General features: G+C 39.4%; 1 long non-coding RNA gene across 2 annotated transcripts in view; it reads right to left on the reverse strand.

Annotated features, from left to right (window-relative positions):
- The window catches only part of LOC135417885 (uncharacterized), a 95,931-nt gene extending 79,982 nt beyond the window's left edge, over positions 1-15,949 (reverse strand). For both annotated transcript variants that reach the window (XR_010432257.1, XR_010432256.1), the window contains exons 1-2: positions 15,832-15,949; positions 7,719-7,810 (exon numbers count right to left, since the gene is read on the reverse strand). This is a non-coding gene — a long non-coding RNA (uncharacterized LOC135417885). The remainder of the gene's footprint in view (positions 1-7,718; positions 7,811-15,831) is intronic.
- Positions 15,950-22,084: the final 6,135 nt, after the last annotated feature.

Consider the following 22,084-nt stretch of genomic DNA (forward strand, 5'->3'; position numbering starts at 1 on the left):
TAGTTATAAAACAGCATGCCTTACAGCAGACAAGCTAAGACAGAGAGTGCTGCAACACCAGTTTGCATTTAGTGTTGTTTAAATCTGTGTTAGTGCTGTGGAGTCACCACACCCAAACTGGTAGGTTGTTGTTTAAATCTTACATACCAAGAAAGGACTTGTAATGGGTCACAACAATGTCCATTGCTAGCTCACAAAAAAGGGAGTAACAACTGCAGTTGTATCATGGTTACATTTTTATCTTGAAGCAAGTAGGCTGTGGTTCCATTCAAATTAGTAGGAATTCAGCCACTGACCTCAAGTAGAAGCAGAATCAGAAAATGCAGATTTTTAGGAGAAAGCAAAAATCTCTGCAAAAGCAATTTTATGATGCTGTGATTATTCTTTCATGTTCTTATTCCCTTTGTGATTATGATCATCACTAGCTCCAGGCAGCTGAAAAAGGATTTGTTCAACATCATCTATTGGAACCACTTTTGGAGGAAAGGCAAGACTTTAATTACATTTTTTATTTTATTGTACTGAAAAGCATGTGCTTCTATGAAAAGTTTAGACTTCCAGTGAAAGCTATTTTGTCCAATCCAATTTTTTTTTTCAGCCAGACTTTACAAAATTTTGTGTCAAACCCAACCAAGGTAGCAGATTTATCCAATTAAAGTACAAAAATCTGTTAGTATGCGCAAAAAGATCCTTTGAAAAATCCCAACTTCCTTTTTTTTTTTTTTTAAACTATTGAAACAAACAAAAAAAAAAACCAACAAAAAAAACCCCAACCCTCATATACATCCTGGATATGTTTGATTCCTTTCTATGTGGCACAGCATCAGAAGATAATCCGACTACTGATATGTCCTTCTCTGTATCTGTGTTTGTGCTTGGTTTTGTGTTTTCTTGTTTTTAATTAGCCATAAAAAAATTACCCGTGTTTTTGTAACAAGAAGAATTTGGTTTTGGCTTCCAGAAAAGACACATTATGACTATCATCATGAGACAATTTGTTTTTATTTTCTTATAAATAGTTTAAGTACCTGGGTGATGGAAGCGCACAGCTCCGTGGATGAGGCCATTACAGGGCATCACAGAGATGGGATACAGAGTTTGTGTGAATCACCACGGATCTCACTGGGGCTATGTTGGTAATGCTGACAAGAGGCCACCAACAAATGCTGCTTGTACCATGTGGCTGTGCAGGGATGAAGTCGGGGGGGTAAGTGATGACAAGGAATAGAAGGGAAAAGCAACAGCTCCTTTACTGTTGGTCCCTGTAAATCCACCCTTCATATTATTCCCCAAAACAACAGAGGAGATGAAGTTGTAATTCTTTTTTGTCACCTTAGTTCAGTTACACCAAAAAGCTGTTCTCATTCTTAAGTACTGACAGGTGCTTGGTAGAGTGGAATAGCACATTGTAGGCAAGAGGGCCGCCAGGGCAGGCTGAATTGCACAGCTTTTCTGGTGTGAAGGGACAAAATCCCTTCTTTCAGCAGGTTTTAACCCTCTATGGGTAACATTTTACTTGTTATGCTCTATGCAGAGAAAATATGTTGCAACAGTAATTTTCCCTGCTGCTTTATCTATGGGCAGACTCCATTTTCCAACTGCAAAGCAGCAAACAAAATTAAAAACAGCGAGCACCTAAACCCTTGGAGTTGGTAAAGAACATGGTGGCAGAAAGAAAGGAATCAAAATCTTCATCCAAAAAACCCCTACCACTAGGAAAAAACCTCACCAAATAAAAAAACATTGTCTAGATACAGTCACAGAAAAAAAAAAAAAGCCCACAGAACACATGTATAAACCCAGAGTTTATACACTGCAGGAACAGTAATAGCACACTTAATGGATACATTGCACTTGGCCACAGTATTTGCTGCTGCACATGACATCTACCTCTTGTAGTAGTGAGTGCTAAACACAGAAGAAGATTTTGTCACCCAAAACAACTGTAGTAGCTAATAACACAGCGGAATTATGGATGCTGATGCAAATCTTAACTGTAAAAATCTATTTGCAATCTGCAACAGAGAGTGAAGAGGAGGACTATTACTGGGATGTCATGCCAGTCTTCCAATCTTATCACAAACCTTTCTCAGCCAGATTTTCCATTAGACAGATGTCTCATCTGGCAGCCTAAACCAGAATTCACCTCCTGCTTTTGATGTAGTAACATCAGATCTTGGTGACCTGTATGAAAAGATCTTTCTGAGGATCTGCCTGAAGCAAGTAAGCCCATGATCCCCCAGGACCTTCCCACAGCCCTCCCCTGCTCAGGCCTCCCAGCAGTCTGGGCAAGATGATGGGGTGTGTGTGAGGAGTCAGACAGCAACTCTGCTTATTACAGCATAAACATATGCCAGGTTTGCTGCCAGGGGTCCCAGCAGCACCTGTGTTTGGACTGGCAGTAGGGAGGACAAAACTATCCTGACAGAGTTTAGGAATGTGTCAGCTCCCATCCACTGGAGGCCAGTCCAGTGACATAAAGCTTTAATAACTTCTTAGAGATGCTAAGTCCTCAGACAGCAAGGACCCACAGAAGCATACCCACAGGATGATGGCTATTTGATGAGTATTAGCAATGATGCCTCTGAGGACAAACCATGGTCATATAGCTGTGGAAACTGAGATCTCTTTCCCCTTGCAGTAAAGGATCATGTAATTAACGCAAGCACTAATTAAAATTTAAATAATTGATGATATTATAACTAAAGAGCTATACACGACAATGTCAAGAGGCCTGGAAAATCTGGCAGTAATTGAATTAACCACATCTAAGGAGCAACACTAAGCAATCTTCCCACACACATACCCAAAACAAACAATGCCTGGTTCAGCAACATCCGTAGCATGGGGGAGAGAACAAACTAATATTAAAGAAGGAATAGGGCCACGAGGTCTGAAGTTGTTCATCAGAAGAGTCACAAGCAACTCAGCTGCCTGAAATGAAGGTAGTGATTTATGTCATGCAAAGCAGTGTGGTACAGGTGAGGACTGTAATGAGAGCAAAGAATATTTTACAATATTTGAAGGGGAATGGGAACTTTAGCTATGGATTTGAAATGAGCACAAGACCACCCTGTCCATTACTTTAAGTCTTTAATACATGAATAGTTGGATAGTGCAAGACAACCAGCCTACACAGCAACAAGGTGGCATTAATGACTAAATAATTTGGAGGAAGGGAAAGCATAGCAATGGTCAGAGAGAGATAATCAACAGGATGTTGGCTTGGTATGTTTCTTAATAGAGGGCAAGCAGCAGCTGCCAAAGCAGAAGAATTCAACATGCCTCCTGTTGTTTTAAAACCACAGGAGTACTGGCCAAAAGCTAAGAGTACTCACAGACCCCCAAAGCTCTTGTGTCTCTTGGGACACTCCCCTATTCAAGAATTACTTCACCTGCTCTGTATCCAAGGGCTTCTTTCCTGTTTTCTAGCACCAGAAATCTGACAGTGAAACCTCTTTCCCTTGATGCAAGTCTCTTCCCATGTCTGGCATTCATAAGTGATTACATATGGAAGGAAAGCTCTTGGGAGTGGGGAGAGGTACAGAAAATTCTCTTATTGGTGATCATCATGAACAATTTACATGGGAACTTGGAACAGTTCTGCTCAAACCCAAGCTCCTGTCGCTATTAAAAAGAATTACTATTTAATGAGCTTCTGTTTTCATTAATGGTCTGAGATTAAGGCTCCTTGCCACCAGGTGAATACTAATGGACAATTTTTAAGCAAATGAGGCCCTCATTCCCTTAATTTTAATAAACGATGGAATAAAATATGCTTTCTTATTTTCCACTTTGTTAAGCAGAAGCTTCACTGCAGACTTCTTGCTTCAGCAATTGAAAGCATTTGGGCCTACTTTGTACCCTTTCCCTTTAAGGTTTTATTTGGAGAAAAAAGTTTCATGATAAAAAAAATTTAAAGAAACACTATGGCAAAATAATTAATAACACAGAAAGTTTCTTTCAGTTTAAATATTCCACTGCAGTGTGTGAACTGAGGGAGAACCAGGGAAATCAGCCTAGCTCAAAGCAAATGTGAGGCTGACAGGTGAAGCTTGATGGTGTGGCTTATGAAGAAGTTATTGAGAGAAAAGCTGGAGGGCAGATTTCCAGCACATTAGCTGAACCATGGGAACTGCCTGTGCACATACCTCCTCCAGAGGTAAATGTGTAGCTTGCCCCCAGGTAAAAATGGATCTTGCCATTTCCAACATACAGAGAGTCACCGTGTTGAAAGAGGCACCTGGAGGCAAATAATGAGGTAAAGCAGCAGAAGCTTATGAGGGATTCATCCCAAGGCCTGTTGATGGCAGAAGGTATGAATATACTTGTTTGGAAATCTAACATATGGACCAAGTTACTCATGATTATTCTGAAGCAGAAACTGGACTTTTAAGCACTGGGTGGGTGCAGAGGGGATCTCTGAAAGCCACACATGAATTACAGAGTAGGGATGGTAGAACCAGGATGCAAAGAGGAATAGAACATAGTCAGCAGACGGATTGGACAAAAAACCTTTGCAGCAGAAGCTTGGGGAACAACACATTGGTTGAGAAAAAAAAGAAAATAGAGTTGTAGCAATCAAAAATACAAAGAGAATGGCAGAACTTAGAAGAAAGCATGCCGGTTAAGGTGCATACAGTAGGCCATATCTTAAAGATCTTAGAAAATAAATACCTGCAGGTTTGAGACATATCCAATATAAAATTATGTCTCATTAAAATTTAAAGAAAAGGCAGGATATTGGTATTTTTCACAGTAAAACAGAGTAGTAAGGAAGGCTTAAAAGGAGGCGATTAAGAACTCTCTGTTAGCCATCATCAGCTAGAGCTGATGGATAAGAGACCTGCAAGGGAAGGTAGATTTTAATTTAAACTGAATGAATTATATATATCAGAGTGGTCAGTCTCAGCCATCCGCACAGGTACGGTAACTGAATTTATATTTGTAGAGGGGAAAAAGAGGGAATCAAAGTCAGAACCTGCTGAAATATTTGTGAATATTTGGATGGGTTTAGCAGCACTTCTGTATTGTGCAAAACTCTAAGCAAAACTGCAATCAGCTCTTAGCCATCCTGAGCCTGAATGCCATCTTAGAAGGCAGGATTTGTACAACTTCAGCTAAATTAATTGGGATGACAGAAACATGATGAGGTTTTTTTTCAATTTCGTATGTAATTACAGTTCCCTTTAACCCATCCCTTCCTTATCCTTGTATTACATACATTATTCCAAAGTCAAAACATAATAATAATTTATAATCAGTTAAAACACACAGAGGTTTTTTTCCAAATGCATGTATTCCAGAAACAATTACTTTTTGCTTTAAAAGCAAGAACACTCAGTGCTCTGCTTATTATTGGTGCTCAGAGTACAACAATCATATGTTATTCAGGATATTTAATGTCCACATAGGGGCCTGGAGAATTGCTCTGAACATTTTCTAGTGCAATTATGGACAGATTGCTTAAAGGTTGAGTCCAATAAATGGAATGGCATTGTGACATGGTTTGTACTATTTACAAGAAAATATAAACAACTTTATATCCCCTCCAACTAATGGTGTACAAAGTCCTTAGCCTATGCAGTTATTATCAACAGGTAGCCATATTTTTCCTTTGATAATAAAGTTAAAAGGAACAAACCATGAATGAATGACTAGAGAACAATTACAATTACTGACATTTTTAATTATACTGCACTGGTTGATAACTTACAGCCTTTTTAATTACGGGTGTTGTTTTTGTTGTGTAATTCTTCTCAGTATAAATTCTTTAATCTAGCTGGCTGCTGGCAGGCAGAAGAGTTGGGAAATAGCAGGGGGAATGGAAACACAAATTTATTTTTTTTTTGGTAGGACTGCAAGCTTAAAACCGTAAAAATACTTCCCATAAAGTTCAGAAGCTTTCTCTCCTTGCAGATTACAGAAACTAATAGATCCAACAGAGCAACAGGACATGGATTTAGCTAGTTTATTTGAACTTGGCTTGCATCCATGTGCTTTCCTTCTTCAGTATTGCACAGGGACAGCCACCACCATTTAGAAGAATTATCACGCTGGGCTCTAATGGATGCCTTTCATTCTAATTTTTGGAGAGGAACCTATCGATTCAGTTGCAGCTCCAGTGGAGATGTAATAGAAGATCTACATGATTTTTCTAGTTAAGAGACCTTTTCCATGCACTTGGGATCCATTATTATTTACAAATAAGTCAAAGCCACGTAAATACACAGAGGGAAGTTTTCTTTTCCCTCAAATTCCATATGTACTCTGATATGGAAGGCTGCTTGGGTGGTGGTCTGAATGTCTGGTTTATGTTTTCAAAGGAAATACACTTGCACAGATATAATTTGACAGATCCTTGCCCTATTCCCTTCAAGTTTAACTGGAAACTACAGTAGCTGCCTTTGCATAAACACACAAATTAGAAGAAGTGGAATAATCATTCAGTTTTACTCTACCACAGTTAACAATCAGACAATCAGTTCAAGAGGAAGAAACACAGAAGAACATAACCCTGCTCATTCTACACTAATGAACTAGTACAGTGCAGTGAGACTCCAGCCTCATTTTTACTCACAGGGTCCTTCAGAACCGAACCCAGACCCACATGACCTGTGAGACTGGGTTAATTTGACACCTGACTTTTTTTCCCATACAGTTTTGCATTTTGTCTAAAGGTTCAGAGCTTGCCCTACCAATTTTGCTTTGTTTCAAAAACCCTTCAGAATTTCTGCAAGCAAAACTTTACAGCAGCTTTTGAAGCTTTCCTTCATTTCCAGAGCTGATCAGGAGGGAAGCTGACCCTGCAGGTATTAACTGGCAATTTGGATTAAAATGCCTCATTTAAAGAAATTACTCCATGGATGAATGGTTACCTTGCAGGAAGACAAAAATAAACTGAAGGACCATTGAGCTGGCATATGTTTGGGACCCTCAATAGAAGATCTCTGGGAATAGCTGCAAAAAAATGGCAAAAATAAACCTACTTTGCAAAAGCAGAAGGTTGAACAACAGGCATATCTGTGGCTTAATTCCAGGGAACACTGGGACAAGAGTCTTTCCTCCTTGCTGGAGAGATCTTTGAGAACCTGTGTTTTTATTTTAAATTCACAGACTTCAGGAGGAAGACTCGAGACCATTTTAACATGAAGATTAAAAGTGAAGCAAAAAAAGAATAATATTCACATGGTTTAATTTTCCTCATTCTAATACAGTTTCCCTTTTCACTACAAAAGTGAGGTACACAATTAGAGAGTGACAATAGCCAGGCTGTTTTTCAACTTCAGTACACAAGGCACACAAAATGGAAAAAGAAATACTTCATTTTCATTTTGAAGGATGGTTAATTCAGGGACTAAAGAGATTCAGTGATTTGTTCAGAAAGAGCCTGTGCTATAGAGCAGGAAAACACTCCAGAAATCTCATGCTCATCTTCTCTTTCCCCATGATTAGTAATACTATCTTGTTTAAAATTTAAAAATTGCTCTTCAAGGGAACCTGCCCAATATCCTGGCTTCCATCTATTTTTAATACACATGTGAAAGGAAACAGTTTCAGCCCTGAAATGAGGATGAAATCCTGCACCAAGAAGGGTTGATGGGAAGCAATTACAGAGCTATCTTGTAGGTTCCTTTTGCTAAGCTTGCCAGATCCACACTTGTAGAGCTCATGGGTCAAGGAAAGCCATATAATGTAATTTCAGATCCACATCTTACCTGAACTCTGCTCCCCAAAAGCAGCTTCTAGGCACGGTAGAGATCTGATTCATGGAGAGGGATATCTTGGTATGGCATAACCCATGGGTGTGCTGTTAAAAAACAGTACATGGTCAAACCCTGCTGCAATGAGTATTACAGGAAGTTCTGCAACTTTTAAAACCAATACTTCTCAAAGCAGTAACTTGGCTGTAGTCACATAACTCTTTGCCCTCATTAAAAAAAAAAAAAAAGAGAGAGAGAGAGAGGAAAGTATCTTGTTTCTAACACAAATCTCTTTTAAATTACAATTTCCTCTGCCTGCTGAAAAGGCACCTACTATCTCATTTGGAAGGCCCAACCAGGTGCAGAAAATGGAAAAAATTTCCCAGGTTTCCCAACAAAATTAATCCCTAGTGAATCTTCCTGATGAGCTTATTTTTGTCAGGTAATTCAGACCGTTAGCAAATTTCTCACGTGCTCAGGTCATAAATCTCATTTATTTCATAAGCCCTTTTTCAAAACTGCCAAATAATTCTAAAGAGATGCCAGGGAGAGGGTGGATGGTGAGGAGATAGAATAGAAAAAGGCTGACAGCTTCTGAAGGGAAATTGCAGGGAGTTGAGTGCTACGGACAGGAAACTGAGGAGAGAGGGAAGGAGGGCCAGGAAAAGAAAAACTACAGAGCAAGAGGGATATAGTGGAGGAAACTGGAAAAGAGAGAAAACATGACATGGGAACAGAGCAAATAATAAGACAACAAGGTTATTCCCAGTAGCCCTCCCCATACTAGCCATCAAAATAAAAGGGGTTGCTTCAAGCTCTGCAAGTTCATCTGAGTCTTGCCTGTAACCATCAAGCCCATTTTTAAACACAAGGCACTCACTATTTCCCTTTTTCCCACCCTCATTTTGACTTTTCCACTCCAACTTATGCTTCTCCAGGTTAGGACTACCTCTTTACAGCCATCACAGTGGCCTCAGTCTCAGTGCATCTAAATGCTGCTGGGAGACTAACTGTAATAAATAGGAGAGAAAGACAAGAGAGAACTCATAGGCCCAGGTTTTATTCCCATCCGTGTATATCATCTATCTTTTTTTAATAATGCATTAATCCATTAAATAGGGATTTAAGAAAAAGAAATGCTCTTGCTCTTTTTAAAGCAGTTCACACAACTTACTTTTTTTTTCTCTGACCATTTCATTGCTCTGTTTATGATTCTTTCACCACCTATAAAACTCAAACTTTTTTAATAAAACCCTTGAGTTCCAGCAAACAGGTTTTTATCTCCTTAATGAATAAAAATGCCTCTAATCCACTTTACAAAACTTAAAGCCTATAAATGTACTGTGGGTGTTTGATCATATTTGTCTGCTTTACTAGTCATGTAACACAGCACTTCAGTGTTTTTTTACCTTGGGTTTTACAGTGTTCTCCTTGGACCTTAACTGTTTGCTGACGGCTTTGGGATTGCAGTGCTTCTTCCCCTCCTTCCTGCCTGGCAGACTTTCACCAAGCTGGATGCTTTGGCAAATAGTTTGAGACCCATATTTTTAGAAGGGAGGTATCATCAAAATCAGAAGTGTGTATCTCTGAGCATTGCTGCCATGCCCAACAGCATCACGAATGTACCAATCCTACAGGATCCCAGAGCTTGGCACTTCAGCAGGCCTTGGGCTTGTCTGTGACAAGTCGAATGTCACAAAACATACGCCATAAAATCCACGTCAGTGCTGGCTGCCTGAAGTCCCTCAGGGCTCATCCAGCCACCACACTCTGGTGTCCCAGGCTTGGCCCCTGGTGATGTCAGTGAGGAACTTGCTGCGGGATCTCTGTGCTTCCCAAGGGCTTCTGCACCTCTCTGCAGGATGAACCGACCCACTCCTCTTAACGGGTGGAAACTTGGGTACTGGGTATGATGCTTCTTACATATTAAATCTTAAGCTCCCCACTCTGTAAATCAGGGCCACTATTTTGAAATATTTTTCTTTGAAAAAAGTAAACAACAAAAAAGTCATCTCTTGTATAGGTTGGAAAGATAGACTGGACCCCAACCAACCTTACATATTGCCTTTATTTTTTCCCTCAGAAAACAGATCAAAGCTATGCTACAAAATATGAAAATCCAAAGCAGCAGATTAGAAATACTCTGTGCCAAAATCAGCTAACTTTGCATTCAGGGGGAGGCTGTGGTTCAGCAGTTTTGTACTGTGCTGCAAATGCTCTGCATGTGCCCACACCTCACCCGACGGGCAGCCAGCTCACAGTGTGCTCCAGAATTGACTTGTGGGGGCACTGCTCATCTCATATCCCATTCAGCAAGAAAAAAAATCCTGTGTGCCCTTGGAGCCAGGATCTAAGTAACAGGGCTCCATTATCATTGTAGCATGTATTTTGAAAGCCAGCCTGAAGGCTTAAAGAAATGTTGACTTCTATCTTGAGGGCAGAAGGAACACACAGTAAGTACCACCAAATGAATTAATAATTGCTTAGGTAAAAGAATGAGGCCAATTTCATTTTGAACTCTGCCAGGATCCCTCAGGACTTTCTGTAAGATATTCATGAGATGGACATCTCATTTTGGAGCCCTAATGTATTTGCAGAGTTAACAAAGTGAAACTTAACTGTAAAGATATTGTTAAAAGGAAAAAATTCATGCTGTGAGATGCAAATGTTGCTATTTGTTTTACTGCCTACATGAAAGCAGTGTTTCTGTGATACAAAACAAGCAGGACCAACATTTTGATCAATCAGAAATGAGGGAACTGTCAGGAAAACCTAAGCCAGGGGTTACATTTTGCCAGTGTCTGTGAAACAAGTGGGAGCCATGAGATATTTTTAAGTTTAGTTTTAGTCTTAACATGCATTTCATCAAGCTGCCAGAGAAATCCTGAGTTCTTCTTCTCCCTCTTTGATTTACTCTCCTCTACAGAATTGCTGTGTAAATCTGCAGTTTTAGCTGCCTTGGAGACAAAGTCACACGACTGAGAAACGGTATATTGTCTAAGAAAGGTAGTGCATCATGAAAGAAAACACACCTAATACCCTGCTGAGTATTTGATTACAGGTTACAAATGTGCAGTGATGTTAGGCCACGGTTTACTGATGGATCCTGCCCACGGGAAGTTTTCTCCTATTTCTCTAGAGCTGATCCACAGCTTTAGCACTGCAGTACTATCCATGCAGTTGAAAAGAGAGGACCACGATCCTTCTCTCAGTCTCGTCCTCACAAATTAAAAATCCCGCAGTTTGTTACACTCAAGTTTAGTACATTTTTCAGGTTTGTTGACAACAATTTCCACCTGCAGGAAAACCAAGACAAAAAGACAGTTCTACTGAGTGTAATAGCTGATTGCCCTCAGGCCATCTGCATGCTTTTCCTTTCATTTTTAATCCCTCCTTTCTGGGTTTGAGCTTTCTAAAGCTTCTCCAGTTTGAGGTTGACATCTGGTAAGTGCTATGCAAGCATAAAAATGATTTTTATGTGGTACAGAAAAGAAGCAAGCACATATTCTGCAAGTCAGTGGTAATTCTCCCTGCTTTGTGGAGTTACAGAGCACTTCAGGATCTTCTGTGTTGGCTTCCAGAATATACCAGATGCAATGAAAAATGCCAGCAAAGAAAAACTAACCAATCCAAATGGAGAAGATGGAACATTTTTATTCAAGTCTGCCACCATTGACAGGTGGACTAGAGAGAAATACACATTGCAGCAAGATTCCTTGTTCAGCATTGAGAAGACAATAACCTTTCCCTGTTTCTTGTCACGGAGCTGGGGTCTGTTTGGCAATGAGTGCATTAGCATACTATTAAAGTAGCCACCACATTTTTCTATTAACATTTTTTGATTAAACCAACACAAAACAAAAACAAAAGCAAAAGCAGCAATTGTGCGCTATCAGTCAGGAGTGACCAGAAGTTTGAACACGTCTCATGACCAGTTCCTGGTGATTAGTCACCCCAATCACCTCAAGATACACCACAGCAATTCAGCTGTGCCTGAGGAGGTTCATGCTCTCATTTTGTGAATAGATGTTACTGCTCTGTATATTGCCAGCCCAGTATCTTTCAGTAGCATTAAATTAATCTGAAAAGCTTTCACACTGTACCTAAGTACAAGATGGGAACAGCTCTGTGGAAGGAAGGGAGGATTAAGAAAAATCAAGAGATTTTATACATAAATGATCAAGAGAAAACATACTGTGCAACATGAGAGATTTTGCCTCTAGAGCCAAAAGAGCCTGGGTAAAACACTACAGAAACATTCCCAAGAGGTTAAAGGGAACTGAAGCAGGAAGAGGGGATTGTAAATAACCTCACTCATAGAGGAGAGGTAAAATTCAGCTCCCAGTCACAGACACAGAAAACCTCAGCCCACAGACTTCTCTGGCTCTGTTCCACAATCCAGAAAGATGATGCATAAGCAGTACCAATGAGGAAGAAGAGAAGAGAGGGGGGACTTAACATGAAAATTTTTTGCTCTGGGTCTGAAAAGGCTCTATATTGATCAGAGCAGAACAATCAGAATCATATCTCGTGACAGCAGAAACACAAAAAAAAGATTTCTCCACAAAGCAAAAATGAGGAGGCCTGTCTATCACCCCTGGCCCAGTGGGACAAGTCAAATGTTTCAGCTAGCAGTAAAATTCAACTCAATTAAAGAAGGACCCTGGGCAGTGGCAATACGTTCTGGAAGTGATCATCAGGGAATTACTGGGGTTTCAGGTTCACCTCAAGCACTCTTTGCTTACTGTGGAGAATTATTTGCGTGCTCTTCAGGGTACCTACAACATTTGCTAAGCAATTATTACCACTCACTGTTGATAACTCTTATCTTGCAAGAATTCTGTGTCTCTGGCCCCCATTGGCATCTCCTGTGCACAGGCACTGAGGCAACTACTGAAATGTGTTAAATATTAACACACAGCAAATACTTCCAGAAAACCATTAGTGTTTCCTTAGAAGTCTAGAAAAGAAGAGCTGCCACCTTACCAGTGGAGAACTTTCGAAAACATAATGATATTCCTCAGTTAAAAAAAAAAAAAAAAAAAGTTTTTTCAATAGTCTACTTTTCGGACTCCTAAGAGTCTTGTAAGACAACCCTAAACCATACTTGGTGAGGACTCACTCACGTGCCAGGTAGGTACATTCAACCTTTAATGAGACTATCCAAGAAGCCTTCTGGACATTTTGACCATATGGCTTTGCAACCTGCAAGGAAAGCTTCTATCAAAGAGTCCACTTGAATAATCCTTAAATGCCTATCTACAACTTTAAAAGCATAGCATAGAAAGAAAAGGAAAATTTACAGTGAAATGGTAGTTGGATAAACATTTGGTTTATCACTCTCACAATGGGCATGATAAACCAACTGTTATTGCTTGATGCTTCTTACCAGTAAAAAAAAACCTCTCCTCACATTAGCTCGAGCATTTCTTTTAATAAAACAAGTAATCAGAAGTAGATTCATCTGCTTTTATATTTGCCAAACTCGCTGCATATAAATCGTGAATCTCTCTTAATATAGCAAGGACACATGCAGGTTTATAATGACCTAATAAACAGGATAATAATAATAAAAATGAAATAAAATAATAAAACAATATTAAGATCCATCCCATGCTTTTCATTGTCACTTGCTTGATCTCAATCCTCTATTCATCAATGGAAATTTTGGCCAAATGGAACTTTGATTTGGTAATATTGGAAAAGCATTTGTCATTGAGTTAATGAGGAAGAGCAGAATAAATCTGAGAGTATATTTTTTAAGCATTAATATCATATAAGTAATAATAGCTTGTAATAACACACGTTGGTTTTAGACTAGCATAGACTCAGTAACTTACCTCCTTGTCAAGTGGTTTTTTTTAAGGTTTTTTAAACTGGAAAGACTAAGACAAGCATTCAAACTACTATCCTCATTCTGTTCCCACATACTTTTCAGATTTTGAATTAAATTGCCTCCTTGGTGTTGGTGGGGTAAAAAAATCGCTTTAGTCTGTGAGATGCAGCAGCATTGCTGTGCAGAAAACAAAACAAACCCCAACCCACTCATATGAGCAGATGAGAAATGCAGCACTTCTGTAGAAATTGTAGAATTTCTGTAGTATTATATGGGAGGCATTAAAAGCAAGGACATTTCTATAGTCATGGAAATTCATGACCATAAACTGAATAGCAAATACCAGTTAACATTCAGAAAATGAGAGCAGTTTACTTACCACTCCCAATACAGGTTAGAGCTACTGCATGGCATGAGTTTCAATGCATGAGTTCATCACTAAAAGCACAGAAATATCTCCCAGACATTACCACTGGGAAAGGCATTAAGCTTCCAACCACATTTTGGCAGAGTTTGTCATGAAAAAACCAAAATCTTTCTTTTGTAGAGTGGATATTTTATCATTATGATTGGGCCTAGAATTCCTGGGAAAGAGGGGGAAGGAATTTTGCCCTTTTATTAGCTGCAAATCAGTCACTTGTGATGGTGACACCCACACCACGACCAATGCTGTGCTTACTGCTGAAGAGAGCTGGGACTCCTTTCCCTCCTACCTCCCTCCCCAGAGATAATTTTCAGAGCAGGTAGTGATGTGAATAAGGTGAATGAACAGAGAGTTTATGGATCATTTTTCACAGTTATGCCAAAGCAAGGCAACATCCATCTGCAGTTAAAGAAAGGTAAGAACTTTGGGAAGAAGCTTTAATGCTTCTTTGACCTATTTGCTGCATGCATTCTACCTTTACAAAGCTGAATTTAAAAAGTATAAATATTCTTGAACTACTTGAAAACTCCTTACCTCCAGGTGACATATTTATTCCTACTACATCCAAAATGCTAAGAAACAAAGCTTTCAATTTCTTGGAGCAAGGGCCACACATTGGAAGATAGGAAGGATAGTGTTTAACATCACAAATTACTGTAAATTGAGTGCCTAGCTGTAATTTTCATTTCACTCTTTCCTGATAGATAGTAGCTTGAATTTGATTACATTTGATGTGTACTAAAGCAGAGCTAAGAAAGACTAAATATGCAGCTCCCTGAAGAAGGCACACAAACAACAGTCAGGACAGGGAATGAGTTAATTGAAGTTGCAGGTATCCATCAGCTAAGAGCACACCAGGAAAGCAACAAATGAGTCAGTTTTTTGGTCTGTTCCTGATTGTACCGTTGAATTCCTGTATGACTTTTAAAAAGCCATTTCCAACAGTTTGCCAAGAATTTAAGTGTGTGCACACATGAAGATCCCCAAAGTTTGGACATCAGTGCAAATTATTTTTCCACTACTGGAAATGGCAACTAACTTAGGAGATATGGACATTGATTATATTAAAAAAAAGTTAAGATTAGTGCATCATTGCCATTAGAGTGCAATCCTCTTCAGAATAGACTTTCTCAGAGATATAGCTTGTTCATTTGTTTCTTAGCGTTCCAGTGTGCAGAAGAACAATAATATCTGCTCTAAGAATATAAAACAGGAACAGCAAGTCATTGTGTCATATTTCTGCAGTCCTCAGTGCTAGGAACAAAGAGGGGTGTAGCTAAAACCTTCTGCCCACGTGCAGCTCTGACCTGACAGGTCAGCCCTCACTAGTCCCAAGCAGCCAGAGGCCACCTGAGTGTAAAATTGTCTATACAATTAGCCAGACACTTTAGAATTATACCAAGCAGTATCATGTACACAAGTAATTCTAAAACATCTCAGATGCTTTTTGTTGTAAGAAACATCTCTTATTTCCAGCTGAAATCTACATCCTGCTCCAAATATCTTGTACCTTATCTCTACTGAAGAAGCAGCAAAAACTACACATTGATGGCCTAAGCAACAGAAAACATGGTCTGCAAAATTCTGACCTAAGAAACCCAGCACAATGAATGCTTCGAACATCTGTTGTGATATTTCTGTTGGCCAAGGGACAGAGCTTTTTCATGATGTCTCACCTGGCTGGGACTATCCTACCTGTGGAGGATACCCAGACATCCAATTTAGGTAACTCAACACTGAGAAAAGAATCTCTGCCATCTCTGCATGAAATGGGGTAAGAACCCATTTAAGAAGGAGATATTATGGAAGGTGAAAGAAGGGAAAATAGAAATGAAAGGAAACACATATTAGGGTAGCAAGTGGATCACCTTTCCAGTGGTGTGGTCCCTGGTCATTTCTTGAACTTCACTGCTCCACTTTTAGGAACTGGTTCAGTTGCGCTCTCATTGCTAGAGCTTGGCATCTTCTCTTTTGTGAGGGGAAACTTTACACAATGTACAGAAAGAAGTGGATGTGAGTGAAAAAAATATAAAAAAAAATCAATGATCCAAGTTCTGCATTTAAGCATTACCATGTTTAGTGACAGGCTGAGAAAGGTGAGCACAGTCTGGATCCAATTTTGCTTTAATTCAAACCCCAGGCTAGTTTTAGCCTGCACACAGCATCCTTGCCTGCATATAATTTCCCAGTATGTTTCACCTGGCAGCAATGTTTTTGTTCACACAATTGTGCCATACGCTGTTAAACACCTGCTACACCCCTCTCTGGGGGGTGACTGCATTTCTGGGGTGGGTGAAGGGATTTCTCTCTCCAGAGTAATCTCTAATCAATTGTTCCTTTTTCAGAATTAAGGTGATATATAAATGTAAATGGTATTACAATGCCTGTCTTTCACTTACTCTTGCAATATGGAGAAATGTGTTTTCTTACAATACATTTCATCTATGGAAAAAGCACTTTCCAAGACATCTTTTACCTTGCTGCTGACATGTATTAGCATCTAAAGCAGAAAAGCTCTCCATTATTATTTTTTAAATCATGAAAACACAATTCCTTCTCAAACTTGTCACCTACTGTAGATCTTAATCAGCTTCAGTCCCATTATGGCAATTCCTGCTGTAGTGAAACAGGGTTTGGAAAGACTTTGTCACCCAGGGAAAAATTATTTTCTTTTCAATGGGATCACAGCATTAAAAAAAAATTATAGTAGCATATGCCCTCCAATATATTTTATTGAACGCTAAATTTTAGAAATGTTCAAACCCCAAATTCTGGATAATTTTCAGCTTCCCATTGAAGTTCAGCCTTGGTAACATTACTAGGGCAGGCTGCCAGATTGAAGAGACGGAAGGAAGGACACTCTCAGGAAGGACACATTTTTTTAAGGTCTTTTGCCTTCACAAAGTGGTTGCAGTCAAATGTGTGTCTGCTAGTACTTAAACAAAGAAGCAAAAGAAAACACTGGGGAGTTTTCTTTTCATTCTAGATCATCTTTTCTCTCCTTCTCTAGCTAGCCATGAACATTATCATAGTAGATACACCTCTGAGACTCCCCTGACCTGTGGTCCCATTTGTGGATCATTTTTCCCCATTTTGAATTTCTTGATAATTTAAAAAACACCCTATAGAAAATCAGGTATTTGCATGGATGTTGGTTGCTTTGCTGCAAGTTTCCTGTGAAGCTTTTGAGTCCTCTTCACATAACTTCCTCACCCAGCTCACTCTCGCAATTGGCAATATCCAGGTTTTTTTGTCAAATCTGAAACCCAACCACACATTCTAAGGGAAGACAGAAAGATGGCATCCCTAAAATTACAATGAATATTTAAAATCCCATTACCTGTCACCATGGCACAACAGCAGGGGTAGGACAGAAAATAAAACTGCCATTCTTCATTATGCCAGTGCCTGGCAGAGTAATCCTGGATAAACCATCTAATTTCACTCAACTCATCTTTTTTAGGCCATGAATGGATGTGATAATTCCCATACTTTCCCCCATTTTAAGAGTATAAAAATCAAAGACGTTCTCAGTGTACATGCAAACTAGTTCCTACATGGAAAACTGAAAACCTTAAGTCAACTAAATATAAGCTGTGAAATATCTTTGGCATAAAAATATTGTTGGAATATAGAGAATAAGCAAGTTGAAACTCACAGTGTTTCTGTCTCTAATGAAAAATGCCAACATCACAAGTGTCCAGGGAGTAGGCATGCCTGGAAATAGCAAGGTATTTTTGTTGCTGGAGCTCTCCTTCTAGCCAAGATCTCTCACAAAGTGACCGAGATAGAAAAAAACCTAAACAGGGACACATGTTGCTGTATGACAGACATTGTTTGACCTCTGTAAAACTGGCATATTTGGATTAAAAACGACAGGATCAGAAACCCCATTCTTGTATTCAATATCAGTAATAATCATTTATTAAACTAAACATTTAATAAATATATATAATATATTTAATATATATAATATATATAATATATATTATATATAATATATATAATATTATATATATTTAATATATATAATATATATAATAAATTTAATAAACATTTATTAAACAAAAAGAAACAGCAACCCCACCACGTAACTGTCTGCCATGTTCATTATGGCATTACTTCATTGTACACTGAAGTGAAGGGCACAGTGATTGCAATTATGTTAATCACACCCAATGCACACTATTCTGATCCTTCCTTAGGTGAAGTACCTCACTCCCCTTTTTGATCTGAGAACTGCTGAAAACATCAGTGTGCAACCAAACCTCTAAAATTATGAAAACTGTGCAAGCAAAGACACTCAAGACCTTGTAAGACCAGTGTGCTCATCAACACAAATAACAGAGACTCAAATAGTTCACATGAACCCTTTCTCTGTTCCTTTAGGTAATGACTTAATTTGTTCAATACTTTCTTGTCCTCTCATCTTTTAACAGAAACAGAAGTTAAAAATTCAGAACACAGAAGAATTCTGTGTTCCAGATGGCAAACCAGTACCTCCTTCCTCCTCCCAGACACCTAGTTGGCCCAGAGGAGCAGCACGCATTGCACAGGCTGGTTTCTTACAGGAGGCAAGACTTCAAAGGGAGCCATCTAAGAGGAACAATGGAAGGAGACCAGAAGAGGGCCTCATCTGCTTATGGCACTGCTGGCTCTGTTTCTGCCATTGTACCAGAGAGCTGAATGCCTTTGTTCCCTCTGGTCCCCTCAAACGAGGGTAAGGTCCCATTTGCAAATTCCAAGTCCATAGCCTCACCCAGACAAGCAATGCCCTGCAACAACTGCCGTTCTTACTGCTGCCAACTAGAAGGCTCTGTATGAGCATGAACAACTTTGCTGCCTTTATTGCAGTTCTCTGGCCCCACATTTCTCCTTGACAGGTAGCAGAGGCAATGCCTCCTCTTTCCTGTGAGTGCACACTCAGCTGCTGGTTCATGCTCAGGGAATTCCAGCCCTATGAGCACTTCTGTCTCCAAAGCACCCCGTGTTCAGAGCACAGCCTGGGCTCAAAGCTTTTCCAGTCAAGCCACTTCTCTGCTGCAGATGCACCTCTATGGACCTCTTTGCACTTCTCTTATCCTCACTACTGCATTGATCACAGTGTATTTTCTTCAAGGGAGATAATAGCTTAACAGCCTTCAAGCTAAGGGAGATATACAAGTGTACATCTGCCGAAAATGTGGCCCTTTGTCAGGGAAAGTGAGTTAGCACAGATTCTTCCTCACCTCCAAATATCTCTTCCCACATGATGCAAGTTATAAGCAGTGATATAGCATAGGTTTTCTGTAGCTAAAACTACAACAAGTCTTAATTTCTTTTCCTAATTGCCCTTATTATTTGTGATTCGTTACAGTTTGGAAATAAAGTAGTTCTTAAGACTTACAAGTAGCACATAGCCATGCCAAAATTGTAATTACACAATAATTTAAAATATAATCAGACACCTATAAATCACAAGAATTGTACTGATCCCTAGGTAACTGTATGAATATATATTGTAGCTCTGGCTGTATATGGCTCCAAACTCATGTTCCAACAATATTTATACTCAGAAATGGACTTTTGCTAAGAATCAGGGTAGAAAGGGTATGTCTATAGAGAAGCTCAAATTTGCTTGCTTTCTCATCACCAAGATTTTGGTCCACACTATGTTATTAGCAACCTAGTTCTATTTAATAGTAAAATGCTAAAAAACAAACAAAGACCTCGAAATGAACAAAAACCAAAAAAGCAAAACTCTGATCCAGGGCAGAGGAGTGGTTCCATTTTTCACATCCTCTTTATTCTCATCTCCTTTGCTTGCCTTCTTGTAGCACAGTAGCATTAGTTGCTTTCTACACCTTATTTTATATACCTTTTATATATCACTTGTACTGTACACTGGTATGAGTTTCACCCCAGTAAGAATGAATGCACTAAAAATTCCTTACTTCTGACTTATACCAACATCACATTCTTATCCTCCATTTGCATCCTGTTAGAGGTTACAAAGATGCAGACAGATAGAGACGTACTGCAATTTTCTGTGCTGATGGCAAAATAGAAGCAAAACAATTTTGTTTACACACAGATTAAGTGTCTCCTAAAGGGTACCTTTACACTGATGCTTCACAGTTCTTTTAGGAGCTCTTTACCAATACCTTGCGTTCCCTCAATTGCTCAGTTAGGCTCTATTAAAAAATAAATATCTAGCTACTGCAAAGTGTGGTTTTGTATTTAACAATACTGGATTTTAATTATCTCTTCCTCTATTCCCCTTAATTTTAACTATCTTATTGTTTATCTTGATAAATTAACTGTTCTTTTCTCCACTTACATATTATCTCTCCAGTTAATCATTATTATGCACTAGTTTCTACTTGTACTGCTACCTTTTTGACTTCCCCTGTTGCTAATTACTTTTAAACTCTCTCCTGCTGAACATTTCTTCTCCAGCAGGAGCCAACTTAACACTCCATGTAAGCAACTGGGTACCATAACTGAGATAAAGCTGCATTTTGTCCCTGAGAGAGACAAAATACCTTCCTGAATTTCTGGTTTGACCTTTAAAAGAAAGTTTGTTGGAAAATAAAGGCATGGACTACGAATTACACACAAATTTATACATGAGATGACTTGCCTCAGCTGTACAATATGGCTTCCCAGTTGGTTTGGCAGCAGCCTGAAAATGCAAAACGGGAAGAGCATCTGGACATCTTTTTAGTATCGTCACTAAAAGCACTTCTCTACAGATGGAGGGCTCAGGGGCTCGATCTTGGCAGGGCTGACCTCGCTCAGCGAGAGACACTGCTACTGCTACTGCTCTCAGTCACGCTCCTTCTCTGCCCAAAGCCACTGTGAGCCAACCCATGCAAAGTTCAAAGGAATGGTCTGCAGTTGTCCTCTTTCTTAGTAACAGCTTCTCTGCACTAATTAAGTAAAATTTCCTAACAACAGATAGGTGAAGTGTAGGATTTCCTCTGCTCAGCTCCCCTGAGATAAAAGCCCCAAACATCAGTGACCCTGCCTTCCTTATGGACTAATTTCTCCATGTGCATCTGTATATATTACCACCAACTACAGGTATGCCAAGCTTCCTTCTGTTGCTTTACTTATTGAAGTAAATTTCTCAGTGTCTCTATTTCCCACCTGTACTAGTAACCTTCCTATTGCTTGACCAGTATAATATCCATGTCTGGATGCTGAGTGTTCACAACCAGTTCAAGGGTTGTTCCTGAGGAAAGCGCAAACTTCTGTGGAGCCAAAGGCAAGTGCAAACTATACACACTTTCACAAGCTGCTGATAAATATGGTATTGTACTCTTGTAATAATGATGTTTGTATGTACTTGAAGCAAGTGCTGCAGATGAACACTATAAATTTTGCCAGTTTGGAAAGGGACTATTGAAAACATGAAGAACATGACACTGTAGTATCATGAGAGCTGATTGTCACATGTGGGTCTGGAAACATGGCAGACAAAATTATTTGAGACTACCTTACAGAGAAAAACAATTACCCCTCACTTTAGAGAGGCCTTACTGCTTGAATCAGGCTTGACACTACAGAGGCTGGAGGCATTGCTTATCAACTGAGTCAGCAACGGCAGGAGTGAAAAGGGTAAGTCAGGGTGCAGCAAGCACTGTTCAAGCTGTGCAGCTGTTCCAGATGGGGGTTTAAAATGCAGCCTATGGAAAATTACAATGCTGCAGGCACATGCTCAGCAGGCTCCAAATACATAGAGAAAACTTTGCTAACACTGTGTGGTTGTTTATACATACACATAGCATATACAGTCCATACACACTATATACACAGTATCTTGGAAATGGATGTTCTGCACAAGAAATGAGTACAAACACTGCATGAAACTGGACGTTTTGTAAGCGCATGTCCGAGTGCTCCAGATGAGCAACAGGGATGTGAAATTACTTGTGCCAGAGGTCCCTGTTATGAGTGTTGATAGAAATGGCCCTGGATTCACTGTACACACAGCTGCATATACTGTTCATGTTACTGGTGTACTGGGAGAGCCACAAGCATTGAACTGATGCCAGTCTTGAGCTCTGCAGTCTCTATGCTGCTCAAAGCTGCTTATTTGCAAAAACATTGGAATTTTGCCAGCTACAGATCTGAGGT

This window comes from Pseudopipra pipra, chromosome 8 (genome assembly GCF_036250125.1).
Source record: "Pseudopipra pipra isolate bDixPip1 chromosome 8, bDixPip1.hap1, whole genome shotgun sequence".
Lineage (NCBI taxonomy): Eukaryota > Metazoa > Chordata > Aves > Passeriformes > Pipridae > Pseudopipra > Pseudopipra pipra.